This window comes from Aotus nancymaae, unplaced genomic scaffold, assembly GCF_030222135.1.
Source record: "Aotus nancymaae isolate 86718 unplaced genomic scaffold, 86718_ANA_hifiasm-v0.15.2.pri h1tg000099l, whole genome shotgun sequence".
NCBI classification, from domain to species: Eukaryota; Metazoa; Chordata; class Mammalia; order Primates; family Aotidae; genus Aotus; species Aotus nancymaae.
Genome location: NW_026988514.1, coordinates 6,624,978 through 6,641,164, shown reverse-complemented (window position 1 = coordinate 6,641,164; position 16,187 = coordinate 6,624,978). Strand labels below are relative to the sequence as shown.

General features: G+C 44.9%; 1 pseudogene; it reads left to right on the top strand.

Moving 5' to 3' along the window:
- Positions 1 to 1,448: 1,448 nt before the first annotated feature.
- LOC135271945 (WASH complex subunit 2A-like) overlaps positions 1,449 to 16,187 on the top strand; it is a 50,391-nt pseudogene continuing 35,652 nt past the window's right edge.

The window sequence follows — 16,187 nt, the reverse complement described above, 5'->3', positions numbered from 1 at the left end:
TTATTATTAAAGGAGAGACCTATATTTAAATGATTACAATACAATGTAACACTTTAGGATAAATACACAGAAAATAACAAGTCACTTAAACTGTACTTGGGATAATCAAGTTGGTATTTAATGAGGGGATAACTGAGGTGGCTACAGAAGAAAAATCCAGGATTGGGTGTGAGCAAGGTGCATGGGGCAGTGGTACGTTCGACGTTGAATGCTCAGCCTAAGTCAGGCACTGTGGAGGATGTTTTACAATTTTGTCACTTTACTATCACATCCTTGCGAGATAGGTAGCTTCGTTTCCCTGAGGAAAGCTCAGAAAAGTTGAAAAACTAGCCTGGGCACACACGAATGGAAAGAAATTGGGATTTTTATTTTAATAAGTAAGTTTGGGCCGGGCGCGGTGGCTCAAGCCTGTAATCCCAGCACTTTGGGAGGCCGAGGCGGGTGGATCACAAGGTCAAGAGATCGAGACCATCCTGGTCAACATGGTGAAACCCCGTCTCTACTAACACAAAAAAATTAGCTGGGCATGGTGGCGCGTGCCTGTAATCCCAGCTACTCAGGAGGCTGAGGCAGGAGAATTGCCTGAACCCAGGAGGCTGAGGTTGCGGTGAGCTGAGATCGCGCCATTGCACTCCAGCCTGGGTAACGAGCGAAACTCCGTCTCAAAAAAAAAAAAGAGTAAGTTTGTCTGGCACAAGGGCGACTAAGCAGAGGCAACTGCAAGGAAGTGTGAGACAGAAGAGCTGGAGCCCTGAGCTGGGAAAGCGGAGGACGAATGAGAGAGTTGTATGCCTGTCATAATGAGGAGCCTGGCCTTCAATCTGAAGCCAATGGTGCCAGTTCAAAGGACTTTAAGCAGCCCCTACACAGTGGCAGCCGAGCAGGTCACAAGAGCAAGGTGATGCCCAGGCAGATCACGGATTCTCTATCCACTGAGCTCCCGCCTGCCGGCTCCACAGCAGCGGATTTTGCTGCACGAGAAGAGGCAGCAGAGCAGGCCTTTTCCTCTGCCCACAGCGCCGACGTCGAAAGCTCCTAGGCTGGTGACTCCACTGGCTGCTGGAGGTCCCCACTCTCCAGACCCGCCGGACTGGCGGCCAGTGCCATTACACCGCCGCTGCCTCGGGTCTTGGGCCGCAGTGCCACCCGGCCAACCGGCCTCTGCAGCGCTCCCTGGCGTCGGCCCGGCTCGTGCAGCTTCCCCCGCCCCAACCCAGCCGAGAACCCCAAACCCCAATCCAATTCCCATCCGTAGCTTCCTCCCCGCAGTATCGCAGGTCGGATCACGTGGGGCGCTGTCACGTGACACCAGGTTACGCGAGGCGGTGGCGCCCGGGGCCTCTGGACTGCGCTTCCGGGGCTGTGCGGTCCTGGCGCGCGGGGGCGGCTTCGGAGCCCACCGAACCGGGAGGCTGGGATGGTGAGGGAGGCGGGCCAGGCAGGAGAGAGAGGGGCCTGGCATGGCGCAGCTGTCCCTGCTGCCCTCAGGCTCAGCCTGTCTCGTTTTTTTCGCTGCAGATGAACCGGATGACCCCCGACCAGGAGCGGGTGCCGGCGTCCGAGCCCGTGTGGGAGCGGCCGTGGTCGGTGGAGGAGATCCGCAGGAGCAGCCAGAGCTGGTCGCTGGCGGCCGACGCGGGCGTGAGAGGCGGGCCCCAGGGACGCGAGGGCGGCAGGGGTGACGCTCGGCCTGCGCGCGGGAGGACGGGGCCTAGACTGCCCCTGCACCCGGGCCGTCGGGTTGCCTGTCCTCTTAGGAACACAGGCCCTTCATAGCCCTGGAGAATGCCAGTTTGGCAGCCCCCGGCTACCGGGGAGGGAGGCGGGCCCGGACCACGGCCCAGACGCGGCGTTCCCGTCATTGGGGTTTCTGGCAGTGCCGCTCAGCTCCATCCAGACGGGAGATCCGCTTCTGCCACGCTGAGGGATTGCTCGGGCACTAGGGAGGCGATTCTTGTTGGGACCTGGACTAAGTGGGGTGGGAGACAAGCCAGTATGTGGATATCCTTTAGTGAGATTCTTTATGTCGGGGGCCCAGGAAGCTCCCTCAGAGCTGTAATTCCAGAGTCCTAAATGAATAGGATTTTTGAATAAGAGTGGTGGCTGGTTATCTAACCCCTGCTCTGTGATCTTTGTAGACTGACGACCAAAGAGAACTTTTAAAAAGAGACAGGGTTTTGCCCTGTTGCCCAGGCTGGAGTGCAGGTGGCTTGATCTTAGCTCACTGCATCCTCCGGGGCTCAGCTGATCCCTCCTACCTCAGCCACCTGAGCAGCTGGGACTATAGGCGGGCTCCACCACACCTGATTTATTTAATCTTAGTGGAGATGGGGGTCTTGCTATGTTGTCCAGACTGGTCTCCAGCTCCTGGCCTCTAGCGATCACCCCACCTCAGCCTCCCAAAGTGCTGGGATTACAAGGTGAGCCACCACACCATTAGCTCACTGCCACTCTTTTGATGCGCTTTGTTAGTGATTTTCAATGTCCCTTGGTTTTACTACTTGTCAGAAGGGGCATTCTGGCAGGACACGGTGGCTCACGCCTGTAATCCCGACACTTTGGGAGGCCGAGGTGGGAGAGTCACGGGTTCAGGAGTTCGAGACCAGCCTGGCCAACATGGTGAAACCCTGTCACTACTAAAAATACAAAAAAATTAACTGGGCGTAATGGCAGGCGCCTGTAATCCCAGCTACTCAGGGGACTGAGGTAGGAGAATCACTTGAACCCAGGAGGCAGAGGTTGCAGTGAGCCGAAGTAGCATGGATTCTTTTTTGATTTGACATGCGCAGAGTAGATATGTGTAACATTGATACTACTGTATGTTTATGTTTTTAAAATAGCTACTACAGTTTCTACAGGAATTCTCACAGCAAACTATCTCTAGGACCCATGAAATCAAGAAACAAGTGGTCGGACTAATTCGGGAAACCAAAGCCACCGATTGTCACCTGCATAATGTCTTCAGTGACTTCCTTATGCTCTCTAATACCCAGTTCATTGAGAATGTGAGTTATTTAGTTATATCATAATTATAAATAATTGTTTTTTTCCAAGTAGGAGATACTGTAATTTTAAATAACTTACTGTTAGGTTCCCTCCTTAATTTTGGCGGAAGTGTGGTTCTTGGTAATTGAAGCTTTTTTCTCTGGGATTAGATGCCTCTTTTTTATTTGTAAAGTTTTAAGTCCTTTTTTCCAAGCCTCTAAAAAAGTCTAATGATGAAATTTTCTTATATTTCAGTGCTTCCATCTTCTGTCAGTTTTGAGAGTAGTCAGCAATTGTGATGAATTGTGTGGCACTCACACCAGCTTTGTTGTGGCATGATCTGTAAGGCATGATCTGTATACCTGGTTAGACCCTCTGGACACCACATGTGGTTTCAGTTGTTGCTTGGGTTATGTTCTGGTAAATTATATTCAGGGAATATATATGTCTACTTGCAGTATTCTTAACTGAAGTTTGCGATGGCTGAACTTACGATGTGGAATCAACTATACACAGATTACTGAGCTTAAACCCATGTGTGAGTTTTGTCTATTTACTGAGTTTCTTCTAGATGGTAGGAATACATAGGTAAATTAGATAGAGCCTCTCTCTTGGCAAATAGTATAATTCTAGCCTACAACAGAAGTAAGTGTGGCTGGAGCACAGTGGAGACTTAAGAGATGAGGATGGAGAGGTAGCTTAGATAACAGACCTGTGTTTCTCATAGGGTATTCAACTTTTTGAATATCAGCATTCATTTGTGAAAAAAGGATTATTAAAGTAAGCTATCTCCTAAGATTGTTAGGTATAAAGTAATAAAAAAAAAATTCAGAATCACAAAATTATAAAAAAAGGCCAAGATTTAGGATAGTTAAGAGAACACCAGATAATGCCACATAGTCAACTTGTGCAGCATCTTTGTGCGTTTTTTAGTAGCTTGGGTTAAATGCCACTTCCTGTCTTTTGGAGAGCTATGCATAAAATAAAGATATTAATAAAGGTCTTAGAGCTCTCTTTGCCCGTTACTTCCTTTAACAGTAAAGGAGTACTCATGAGTTTGAAAAATAACAAGTATTCAAGTAAAATCAGTAGTTTTCTGATTGTCCACACAGAATGTCTATGCTTAGTCCTGACCGTTTATCTCACTGGAAGAGTGAGGGACTCTAGATTCTCACTTCTCTGGTGTGCACAGCCCCATGATGTTTTCATCAAGGTTAATTTGGTGTCCTTTTAAGCACTCCTGTTGTTTTCATTCTGTACCTTTCTTTCTGGATCAGGTACTTAGCACTTCTCTGCAGTCGGTACTGCAGCACCAGAGTCCGAAAGGATTTGGGAGGTTTCCTCTGTACCCACTGTGCCTGTACCAGCTTGGTACTAGATTGATATCAGATCAATACTTCAGTGGGGAGAAATGGGGAACATCATAAACTTTTTCTGGACCACAATCTTAGGTCTTCTCTTTTCTCCAGCTCTTCTTTTCTAGCCAAGTTTTCTTAGATTCTGAGTTTTCCATGATGTAGTTTTTATGGAGTTTTTTGGTTTTTATTGTGTTTTGGTAACTGTTCTTTATTTGTGTCTACTACTGGGGATTTCCTGTTTTCCATTCATCTCTCCATCCCTTTAGTCTTAGTGTTTTTTTTTTTTTTTTTTTTTTTTTTTTTGAGACAGAGTCTCGCTCTGTCACCCAGGCTGGAGTGTGTGGCATGATCTCGGCTCACTGCAACCTCCACTTCCCAGGTTCAAGCAATTCTCTTGCCTCAGCCTCCCAAGTAGCTGGGATTACAGGCACCTGCCAATAATTTTTTTTGTATTTTTAGTAGAGGCAGGGTTTCACCATGTTGGCCAGGCTGGTTTTGAATTCCTGACCTCAAGTGATCTACCCACTGCAACCTCTGCCTCCAGGTTCAAGCAGTTCTCCTGCCTCAGCCTCCTGAAGTGCTAGGATTACAGGTGTAAGCCGCCGTGCCCAGCCCTTAGTGTTCAGTCTGGATGCCTCTTCGCCTTCCAGTCTGCGTTCAGAACTCTTCTCCGGATATGCTGGTTGCCACTGACAAATTTTAATTACTTCCCAGACCTTCTGTAAGGCCACATGCTATAGGCTTTTTTCATTTGTGGCAGAGCATGATGATACTGAGAAATGCTTAATAAAACTCTGAAAAAATCTACTTGCTGATACATATTTGTCAGTGATCTGGCTTTTTAATGTTTTTTTTTTTTCAACCCCTGACATCAGTACTTACATATTACAATTCCAACTTGAATGATAGTGCCATTTAGTTTCATGGTAATTTTTCAAAGTCAGATAGGTTTCTGGGTTTTATTAATTAGCCTCAGAGGCAGCCACAGAGTTGCAAACTATATTATAAGTTAGTGAAACAATCCGGACTTTCTAGGGCAAGAACAGTCAGGACTTTCTAGTGCAAGAGAAATTAGTACCATTAGTAAAAGCTCAAGAGGGGACTCCTAGGGAGAAGAAGTGCTAATTAACATTGGCCAGTGTTCTAGCATCTAATTAGAAGGCAACACAATTCTAAACCTTAATTAGTCTGTTAATTTAGGGATTGCATCCTGAAATACTAAGTGCCATAGTTAATGACTTTAGTTTGTTAAAAGATCTGGTGAGGGAGGATTTTTTTCTTTTTAAAGTTAATTGTTTCCAAATCTTAGCTTTGTAAAAATGTTTTTTAATTCCAAAATTAAGTGAATTAACCCATTTATGCCAGAGGTTACAAATTTTTTTGTGAAAAATCAGACCTTGGCAATGACCTTGAGTGGCAGGATATACATAACTCCCACAAGCTTAGCATTCCAATAATGGAACACTAGGCATAAATGGGTTAATTTTCCAGATCATCTTCCTATTGATTTATAAAAGCTGAATTTTGGTCATTTGCCCCTCCTCTTCTACTTTTCTATTGAAGAAACAGATGGAGTTGTTGAAATTGTCAAGTAGTCCACAATTAGAGAGAAGGAGGTAAAGCCCAAGAGCCTTATTGGCATATAATTTCCTGTACAGGCATCTCCCCAACCCCCTAGACCTGCCTTATTTTATATAATGGCCTTGCTTTTGACAATCCAGTCTTCTCATTCCTTGAGATACCATATGCCCTGCTGCTACGGGACCTTTGCTTACATTGCTTCCTATGCCTCGACCCTTTGATTGACATCTATCTGTCTTCCAGGTCTCTGCTCAATTATATTACTTCCTCCTGGACCCTCTGCACTAGGCAGACCCCCTGGATAAAAGCACTTGAAGCATCACATGCCATTCTTTAGTAGACTTCTTATAATTGTAATTTTACAATTTGTGGAATTTGATGAGTTGAACTGTCTTGCTAAATCAAGCCCCATTATTATTATTATTATTTGAGATGGAATTTCATTCTTGTTGCCCAGGCTGGAGTGCAATAGCACAGTCTTGGCTTATTGCAATGTACCTCTCCCGGGTTCGAGCAATTATCCTGCCTCAGCCTCCCGAGTAGCTGGGACCACAGGCACATGCCACCACGCCCAGCTAATTTTTGTATTTTTAGTAGAGACGGGGTTTTACCATGTTGGCCAGGATGGTATCGGTCTCTTGACCTCGTGATCCGCCCACCTTGGCCTCCCAAAGTGCTGGGATTACAGACGTGAGCCACCATGCCCGGCCAATACCAAAGATATTTAACAGTCCTGGGCGTAGCTATCTGACTGTAAATTGATCACAAAACACATGAAGCTTTGAGTTCAACCAGGTGAGGATGAAAGAAGTTAGCATTGGTTATCTGCTGTGTGCAAAGTACTGGAGATGCTAGTCCTGCTTGCCTTGAAAAGATCCCATGGGTTTTAGGTCCCATGGGTTTTGGTTTCTTAGATGTTGTATTTGGCTTTCTAGCTGCAGGCTTCTCATAGGTAACCATGGTAGCTGCCAGGTCTCAAAGTCTCACTTTTGAAATTTACTTACTTTTTTGGAGTCCTGACTTTGCAAATTACCAAAAGAGTTCCTGATCTTTATAGAGCAATTAGGAATAGTAAGAAAAAGAAAAATCATCTGACATTTCCTCAGCTAGAGGGGAGCCTCTCAATGTTTAGCACATATATATCTATATATAGATAGAGATTCTTTTTTTTTGAGACAGAGTTTCGCTCTTGTTGCCCAGGCTGTAGTGCAGTGGCACAACCTTAGCTCACTGCAACCCCCGTCTTCCTGTTTCAAGCTATTCTCCTGCCTCAGCCTCCCGAGTAGCTGGGATTACAGGCACCCGCCACCATGCCCAGCTAATTTTTATATTTTTAGTAGAGACGGTGGAGGGTCAGGGGTTCAGGCTGGTCTCAAAACTCCTGACCTTGTGATCAGCCTGCCTCAGCCTCCCAAAGTGCTGGGATTACAGGTGTGAGCCACAGTGCCCAGCCCTAGCACATATATTCTAAATCTATTTCCCATGCAGACGTCAGGCTTAAAAGAATGGAACTTACAAAAAAAATCAACTACCCCAAATTAACCAACCATTGAACGTTTCATTGTATTACTTTATGTTCTTTTTTTTTTAACTTTAACCTTTTCTTTTTTTGTTGTTTTTTTGAGATGGAGTCTCACTCTGTCGCCCAGGCTGGAGTGCGGTGGTGCCATCTCAGCTCACTGCAACCTCTCCCTCCCAGGTTCAAGTGATTGTCCTGCCTCAGCTGCTGAGTACCTGGGACTACAGGCGCATGCCACCATGGCCGGCTAATTTTTTGTATATTTAGTAGAGATGGGGTTTCACTGTGTTAGCCAGGATGATCTCGATCTCCTGACATCATGATCCGCTTGCCTTGGCCTCCCAAAATGCTGGATTACAGGCATGAGCCACCATGCCCAGTCAACTTTAACCTTTTCTTTCTAGATGACTGTGTGTGTGTGTGTGTGTGTGTGTGTGTGTGTATTTACATTTGCAGCCTACTTTTGTTAATGTGAACTTATTTAACACATCTTTGAGACTTTTGTGAACTTCATTTTTTTGTTCTTAAACCATACAATAATCCTCCCATATTAAATGTTATTTATGAAATGTTTCATAAGTATAGAAAAGTTTAGAGAGAAACCACAAGTGCTAAGTAGATGCGGCACCTAACATCAGTAGTTTCATATTTTGCCACATTTGCTTCAAAGGTGCCAACCCTCCATATTTGTCCTTAACTCTGATCATTTTGGATGGGGATTCATTGGTATCTCTGGCTTTTTATTCTTTTTTCGTTTTTGAGGCAGGATCTCCCTCTGTTGCCCAGGCTGGAGTTCAGTGGTGCCAACACAGCTCACTGCAGTCTTAAACTCCTGGGTTTAAGCCATCCTCCACCTCAGCCTCCCGAGTAGCTGGGACCACAGGTGTTCACTGCCATGCCTGGCTAACTTTTAATTTTTTTTACCTAGAGAGGGATTTAATTTTTATCCCTTATAGATAACCTTTATTGTGTAGTTGTTCTTTTCTTCACTGACTATTGTATATGAATGTTTGTGTGTATTTGAAAATAAAATCAGGCCTCCATGGAATTGTGGGTCTGTTTCTGCCCTCTGCTGTTTGTTTTGTTTTTACGCTGTCTGCCAGTATCATAATCTTAAACACTGCAGACTTCTAATGTCTTAATAGGGCAAGTCCCTATAATCTCTTTCTATTCAGAATTGTCACGGTTATCAGTCTTTGGCTTTTTACTTTTCTGTGTGAATTTGAGGGTTATCTTTTATTTATTTATTTTTTATTTTTTTGAGATGGAGTTTCACTCGTTGCCCAGACTGGAGTCCAATGACACGATCTCAGCTCACTGCAGCCTCCACCTCCCAAGTTTAAGAGATTCTCCTGCCTCCTGAGTAGCTGGGATTACAGGCCCCTCCAACATGCCCAGCTAATTTTAGTAGCGATGTTTTTAGTAGCGATGGGTTTTTCCATGTTGGCCAGGCTGGTCTCAAACTCCTAACCCCCTCGGCCTCCCAAAGTGCCAGGATTACAGGCAGGAGCCACTGCACCCGGTGGGATTATTTTACTATATTGTGCCACAGAATATTTTATTAGCTTTTGATTGGAATTGCATAGAATTATAAATTTGGTGTTTGTGACTTTCTGCTGGAAATCTTGATACCAAGGACATTCTGATGTTTGCATTTATGACAATTTTCATTGGAGCTAAATTTCAATAAGTAGAAGTTTGGGTCAGAGGATGTGATCATTGAAAAACAACGTTGTTTGATCAGATTGGCAGATATTTTTAAATGGGTGGACAGCAGTAATCACTGGCAAAGATTTGGGTAATGGGCACTTGAGCATACTGCTAGTGACAGGGAATTCTACACATTTGTGCATAGAATCTGGAAATGGCTATTAAAATTAAAACACCAGTTTCAGCTGGCCACAGTGGCCCACACCTGTAATCCCAGCACTTTGGGAGACCAAGGCCAGTGGATCACTTAAGTCAGCCTGGCCAATGTTGTATCCAAGTGAGTTATAGAAGAAACACCATGCTCTGAGTTTCAAATTAAGAGTCCTTTATTCTCTCAGCCCGGAGGAAGGGGCTTGATTTCCCTTTATACCTTAATTTAGGTAGGGGAGGGGGAGCCTAGCTGAAGCAGAATTTTACAGAAGCAGAACAAGCAAGTTAGATAAGGGAGCTGGTAACCAGTGGGCAGGAGGTTCCCAGGATTGTTGGTTGCTAAGGATATTTCCATACAATCACGAAGGGGTTTTGCAGGGGGAACTTTCCATACAATCAATCACCAAGGAAGCTATTCACAATAGCAGGTAGACTTGCCAAGCAGGATGTGGTTACAATGGTTACAGGTACTGTGAACAGTGTGAACCACTTTTAACTGTTAAAAGCTTTGTGTGCAGCTTGACCCAGTAAGGCGTCTGAGGGGGCCGAGGCAGGGAAGGAGAAGCCAAGCTGGAGCCTACTGCCAAGATGGAGTCAGTTAGGCTAACACAGGCTAGGTTATGACACCAACATGGCAAAACTCCATCTCTACTAAAAAAAAAAAAAAAAAGCAAAAAGAAATTAGCCAGGTGTGGTTGTGCATGCCTGTAATCCCAACTACTCCGGAGGCTGAGGCAAGAGAATTTTTGAGCCTGAGAAGTGGAGGTTGCAGTGAGCCAAGATCATGCCATTGCGCTTCAGCCTGGGCGGCAGAGCTAGACTCTGTCTCTAAATAAATAAATAAATAAGCGGGAAGGGTAAGAGAGTTCTAAGTATGAGCACGTATCTGCATATATTTGTGTAAGAGCCTCAGGAAACAAAGCACACACACCAAACTTAAAATGGGTATTCCAAGGCTCAGGTTGTGGTAGGGAGGGAACTATTTTAAAATACATCTCTTTAACGTGTGCCTTTATATTGACTTAAAATTTAAAAAGTAGGATAGAATTCACGTACCATAAAATTCACTCCTTTAATCAGTATGCAGTTTGGTGGATTGTAGTGTACTCAAATTGTAATGGCCACTGTCTAATGCCAGAAGATTTTCATCGGTTCATTTATATTGACTTTTAATTTATTTCTTCTTAAAAATTTTTAAATTTCATTTTATTTTTGAGATAGGGTCTCACTTTGTCACCCAAGCTGGAATGCAGTGGTGCGATCAGGGGTCACTGCAGCCTTTACCTCCTGAGCTCCAGTGATCCTCCTGACTCAACCCCACAAGTAACTGGAATTACAGGTGCACACCACTACACCTAGCTAATTTTTGTGGGTTTTTTTTTTTTTTGGGTATCGATGAGGTCTCACTATGTTGCCCAGGTTGATCTTGAACTCCAGAGCTCAACTGATCCCCTTGCCTTGGTCTCCGAGAGTGCTGGCCTTACAGGCACAAGCCACTGTGCCTGGCCTATGTTGACTTTTTATAAAAAGCATGTTGTACTTGAGTCATTTTTAAAACATAAAAATAATTAAAAAAGAAAAAAAAAAAAAAGAGTCACAGTGATTTGTCAGAGCGGTGGGTCTGTTCTGGAAAAGAGAGTTTTGCCTGTCCGTGCTGTCAGGGTCAGTCAAATGCCCAGCCTTTCTGGAGAGTCAGTGGTAGATTTTTCTCTCTGCTTTCATACAAATGGGATAATAAAATTGTATCAGCCATTTTAAGCAACTGAATGAAAATAAATTTTGCCTTTACCATTTTCATTGTTCAAAATCCTAAAGTTCTTGCTTCTTAGTTGATAAATTACACCAGTTGACATTTTCTGTAGCCTAGGGTGAGAATACTGTATCACTGCCCATCAACATTATTAGGTTAAATGAAAAGGTGTGCAAACTCATATCTTACTGTTTTGCAACTCTTGGTTTACAAGGAGGTTAAATTTTCATCATGTTTCCTAATCATTTGTATTTAAAAACAATTTCATTTTTTTGGTGAATGGACTACTCAGGGACACCCACTGGTAGTGGCATAGTGGCCTCAGCCCTTTGTTGTGTACCCCTGACCCCCAATGGAGTCTTACTTTGTCACCCAGGCTGGAGTGCAGTGGTGTGATCTCGGCTCACTGCAATCTCTGCCTCCCAGGTTCAAGCAGTTCTCCTGCCTCAGCCTCCTGCGTAGCTGGGATTACAGGTGTGTGTCACCACACTCCACTAATTTTTTTATTTTTTAGTAGAGACAGGGTTTCACCATGTTGGCCAGGCTGGTCTTGAACTTCAGACCTCGTGATCTGCCCACCGTGGCCTCCCAAAGTGCTGGGATCACAGGTGTGAGCCTCCGCACCCAGCCAAGCCCTTTGTTGAATAACCATTTCCTTCTCCATCTTTGTCCTTATTTACTGTGTATTTAATTCTTGTATTGTGATTTATTTCCAATGACGTGTTCACCTTTTAACATTGAGTTTTCTTCCATATTTAGCGTGTGTACGATGAAGAAGTGGAGGAGCCAGTACTGAAGGCTGAGGCAGAAGAAACAGAGCAGGTACTTGTATGAAATCACTCTTGAGCTGAGTTTCTGACTTTGAGAAATGTAGAGATCGATGTATTATGAGGGTACTAGGGATGGTGGGTTGGGGAGGGAAACGGAGGTACTGCTCCTGACAGCAGCCCAAAAGGGGATTCTTTCCTTTGTTTCTGATATGTAGTGTATTAACTAATACAGAGATCAGATCCTTGAATTCTGGCATAGGAATAGAGTAGAAGTCAGCAAACAACTTGTGTAAAGGGCCAGATAGTAAATATTACAGATTTGGAGGGTTACAGAGGTCATTTTTTTGCTGTGGCTTCCTGTGTTGCAGATGCACCGACCCACTTCCTCCTGAGGTCTTCTCACACCAGAGCCCAAAACATAGCTAAGGGGTTCTGGGTCACACTGACTTCTTAGCACTCCAGCAGAGATTCCTTTTTCTTCCACTCAGGAAGGCACAATGGGCTGTGAATAAGTTTATTACGGGAGTAGCTTTGAATTCACTGTCATTTATTCAGAAAATATATATCACCTGTAAAGGTTGGCGCTTTGTCACAATTATTTCTTGTGACAGATGAAGCTGTTAGACTACGAAAGGGTATTAGAAACCAACTGTAGCTCTGCCTGTTCCCAGCTGTTTTTTTTTTTTAAACAGTTTATATTAAAAACAAAATTTTTTTTTTTTTTTGAAATGGAGTCTCGCTCTGTTGCCCAGGCTGGAGTGCAGTGGCACAATCTCAGTTCATTGCAACCTCTGCCTCCCGGGTGCAAGAGATTCTCCTGCCTCAGCCTCCAAGTAGCTGGGACTACAGGCCCATGTCACCATGCCCAGCTAATTTTTTTGTATTCTTAGTAGAGACAGGGTTTCACCGTGTTGGCCAGGCTCATCTCAAACCTGACCTCAAACGATCCGCCTGCCTTGGCCTCCCAAAGTGCTAGGATTACAGGCGTGAGCCACCGCACCCAGCCAACCCCCTTTTGATGTAGAACAAATTTATAAAATAATTGTAATTGTCCACTATTTTTTTGTCTTTTTAAACTATAATGGAAAAATGAGACCTCTGGGTATTTTGTTCCAAGTCTTAACTCCTAAAATTACCCAAGAGACCCTTAACCAAGGCTCGTGAGATAGTCATGGTGAATCTGAGAGTATAGACCTGTTACTCCTCCAGCAGTGGGGAAGTAGCGTGCCATTCATTGTTAGGATACTTCTCCACACAGTAGTCGCACCTCTGCTTTTGTAGATGATGACTGACCTTGGAGCTCTGTGACCTTAAGTAGTTCATTGCATGTCTAGAAAGGGGCAAACTTGGGATTTAAAACTTGCAGTCTTTTTTTTTTTTTTTTGGAGATGGAATGTTGCTCTGTAGCCCAGGCTGGAGTGCAGTGGCGCGACCTCGGCTCACTGCAGCCTCGACCTTCTGGGTCCTGGTTCAAGCAATTCTCCTGCCTCAGCCTCCTGAGCAGTGGGATTACAGGCACGTGCCACCATGCCCAGTTAAGTTTTGCATTTTTAATAGACGGGGTTTCACCGTGTTGGCCAGGCTGGTCTTGAACTCCTGACCTTGTGATCCGCCTGCCTCAGCCTCCCAAAGTGCTGGGATTACAGGTGTGAGCCACTGCGCCTGGCCAAAACTTGCAGTCTTACTCCAAAGTCTATGTCAAGGCATTCAGCAGAATTTGACTTTGTTAACATTTTTAATTAATTTTTTTGGAGCTCGAGCCTAGGGTTTAGAGAACATTCACAATATTCTCTTGGGGCGGTATCAGTATATTGGAGACCCATACTGCATGGTATTTGTTTTGTAGGAGAAGACTCGGGAGCAGAAAGAAGTAGATCTCATTCCTAAAGTCCAGGAGGCTGTGAACTGTGGCCTACAAGTATTGGACAGTGCCTTTGAGCAACTTGATATCAAAGCAGGAAACTCAGACTCGGAGAAAATGATGCTAATGGGCGAGTGGAACTGATCCTTGAACCAAAGGTAAAGACGTTCAACTTAAATATTCAGTGTGCACCTGTTATGTTTGGGCTACTTTACTTGGGCACACGATTAGTAAGTAATAGAGTTAACGTTTAGGAAGTGAGTATGTCACTTAGCAGTCTCACATTGACTCCACTAGAAAGGCTCGCTTTTCCCAAGCACTGATGGGGAGTGCAAGGCAACATGTCAAGTTGGGGGTGCAAAGATGCAGGGCATGGCTTCTGCTCCCGAGGTGTGTGTCACAGGTCTGGTGGGAGAGTGAAGACATTCATACCAGTAACCATTATAAATGCTCTGAGAGAGAATTGGCTTCCAGCTGGAACTTTGGGGCAAAGATGATATTTGAATTGGGATTTGAAGGATGAGTAGGCTGGAGAGATAGAGAGTGTTGGGAACCTGAAAGTATGTAGCTTGGGCTAAGGAAAACTGCAGAAGAGCTGAAAGGCATTTGGGTTGTTTCCAGTTTGGGCAGTTATTAAATATAAATGAAGCTGCTGTGAGCATTCCTGTCCAGGCTCCCTCCTAGCCTAGTGAGTGTTGGTTGCTTGACTACGCCTTTCTCCCACATTGTTCAGGGAGATAAGTGGGGCAACACAGAGTCTCGGTGGTGAACACAGAAAGTTGCCACAGTGATTTTGAGAAACAGCCCTTGTGACACACAGGGCCTTTTGAATTAAAACATGCCACAGAACTAAACTTTTTTTTTTTTTTTGAGATGCAGTCTCATTGTGTCACCCAGTCTGGAGTGCAGTGGTGCAATCTCGGCTCACTGCCGTCTCTGCCTCATGATTCAAGTGATTCTCTTGCCTCAGTCTCTTGGGTAGCTGGGATTATAGGCACCCACCACTACGCCCAGCTAATTTTTGTATTTTTATTAGATACAGCAGAGGATGTTTCACCATGTTGGCCAGGCTGATCTTGAATTCCTGACCTCAGGTGGTCCGCCCGCCTCAGCCTCCGAAAGTGCTGGGATTACAGATGTCAGCCACTGCGTCTGGCCTGAACCACCAGACTCTTGTAGTCATTCTTTAGCTTCACATTTCTCTTCCAGTTTGAGCTTTGCTGTGTCACATCAAAGTGAGGCAGATTGTTTGGAACTGAGCAGCCCACTTGCTGCTTGGCTTTTCACTGTATGCCTTTAAAAGTCAGCTGTGGACTCTGGGAAATGTATTGCCTGGGCCACACTTGAAACTTTCTTTTTTTTTTTTTTTGAGACGGAGTTTCGCTCTTGTTACCCAGGCTGGAGTGCAATGGCGCGATCTCGGCTCACCGCAACCTCTGCCTCTTGGGTTCAGGCAATTCTCCTGCCTCAGCCTCCTGAGTAGCTGGGATTACAGGCACGCGCCACCATGCCCAGCTAATTTTTGTATTTTTAGTAGAGACGGGGGTTTCACCATGTTGACCAGGATGGTCTCGATCTCTTGACCTCGTGATCCACCCGCCTGGGCCTCCCAAAGTGCTGGGATTACAGGCGTGAGCCACCGCGCCCAGCCCCACACTTGATACTTCCAAGACACACAGTGCTTTCTCTTTTTTTTCCCCTGGCAGAAAAGTTGTGCAGGTACACTTTTCTTTTATAGGAGGATTTGGTAATATCTCTGAGTCAGTGAGAATTAGTCCAAATTCACGCTGTCTTTGCTTTATACTCCATTGGTTGCTGTGACATCGTTGACCCTTTACATTAACCCTCCCAATCTTTCTGTTCTTGTATGAAACATCAGAATTATTCTCCCCTGCTCCAGGGTCCTTTGACAAGGAAGAGTTATTATTGTCAAAGGGCCATGCCTTAAAGGGCACAGGGCAGCTTTTCCTCCACCAGTGGAGGTAGGAGGCTGTCCAAGCGTGGAGCACTTTCTTGATTCTACTTTTTTTGTTGAGACAGAGTTTCACTCTTGTTGCCCAGGCTGGAGTGCAGTGGCATAATCTCAGCTTACTGCAGCTTCTGTCTCCTGGGTTCAAGTGATTCTCCGCCTCAGCCTTCTGAGTAGCTAGGATTACAGACATGCACCGTAACACTGGCTAATTTTTGTATTTTTAGTAGAGACAGGGTTTCACCATGGTGGCCAGGCTGGTCTTGAATTCCTGACCTCAAGTGATCCACCCAACCCAGCATCCCAAAGTGCTGGGATTACAGGCATGAGCCACTGCACCTGGCCTAATCTATTTTTATATTAAAAAATATATATTTTCACTCATTAGTACTGCTTTTTAGAGGACAGCTCTCCAGAAGGTTCAGTTTCTTTCCTTGGTCCTCCTCCTCCTGGACCTTATACTAGGAGGTTGCACCCTTTTCCCTGTTTGCTTGCTGCTGATAAACTTTTGGTAGGCTTTTGCCATTTTTGTTA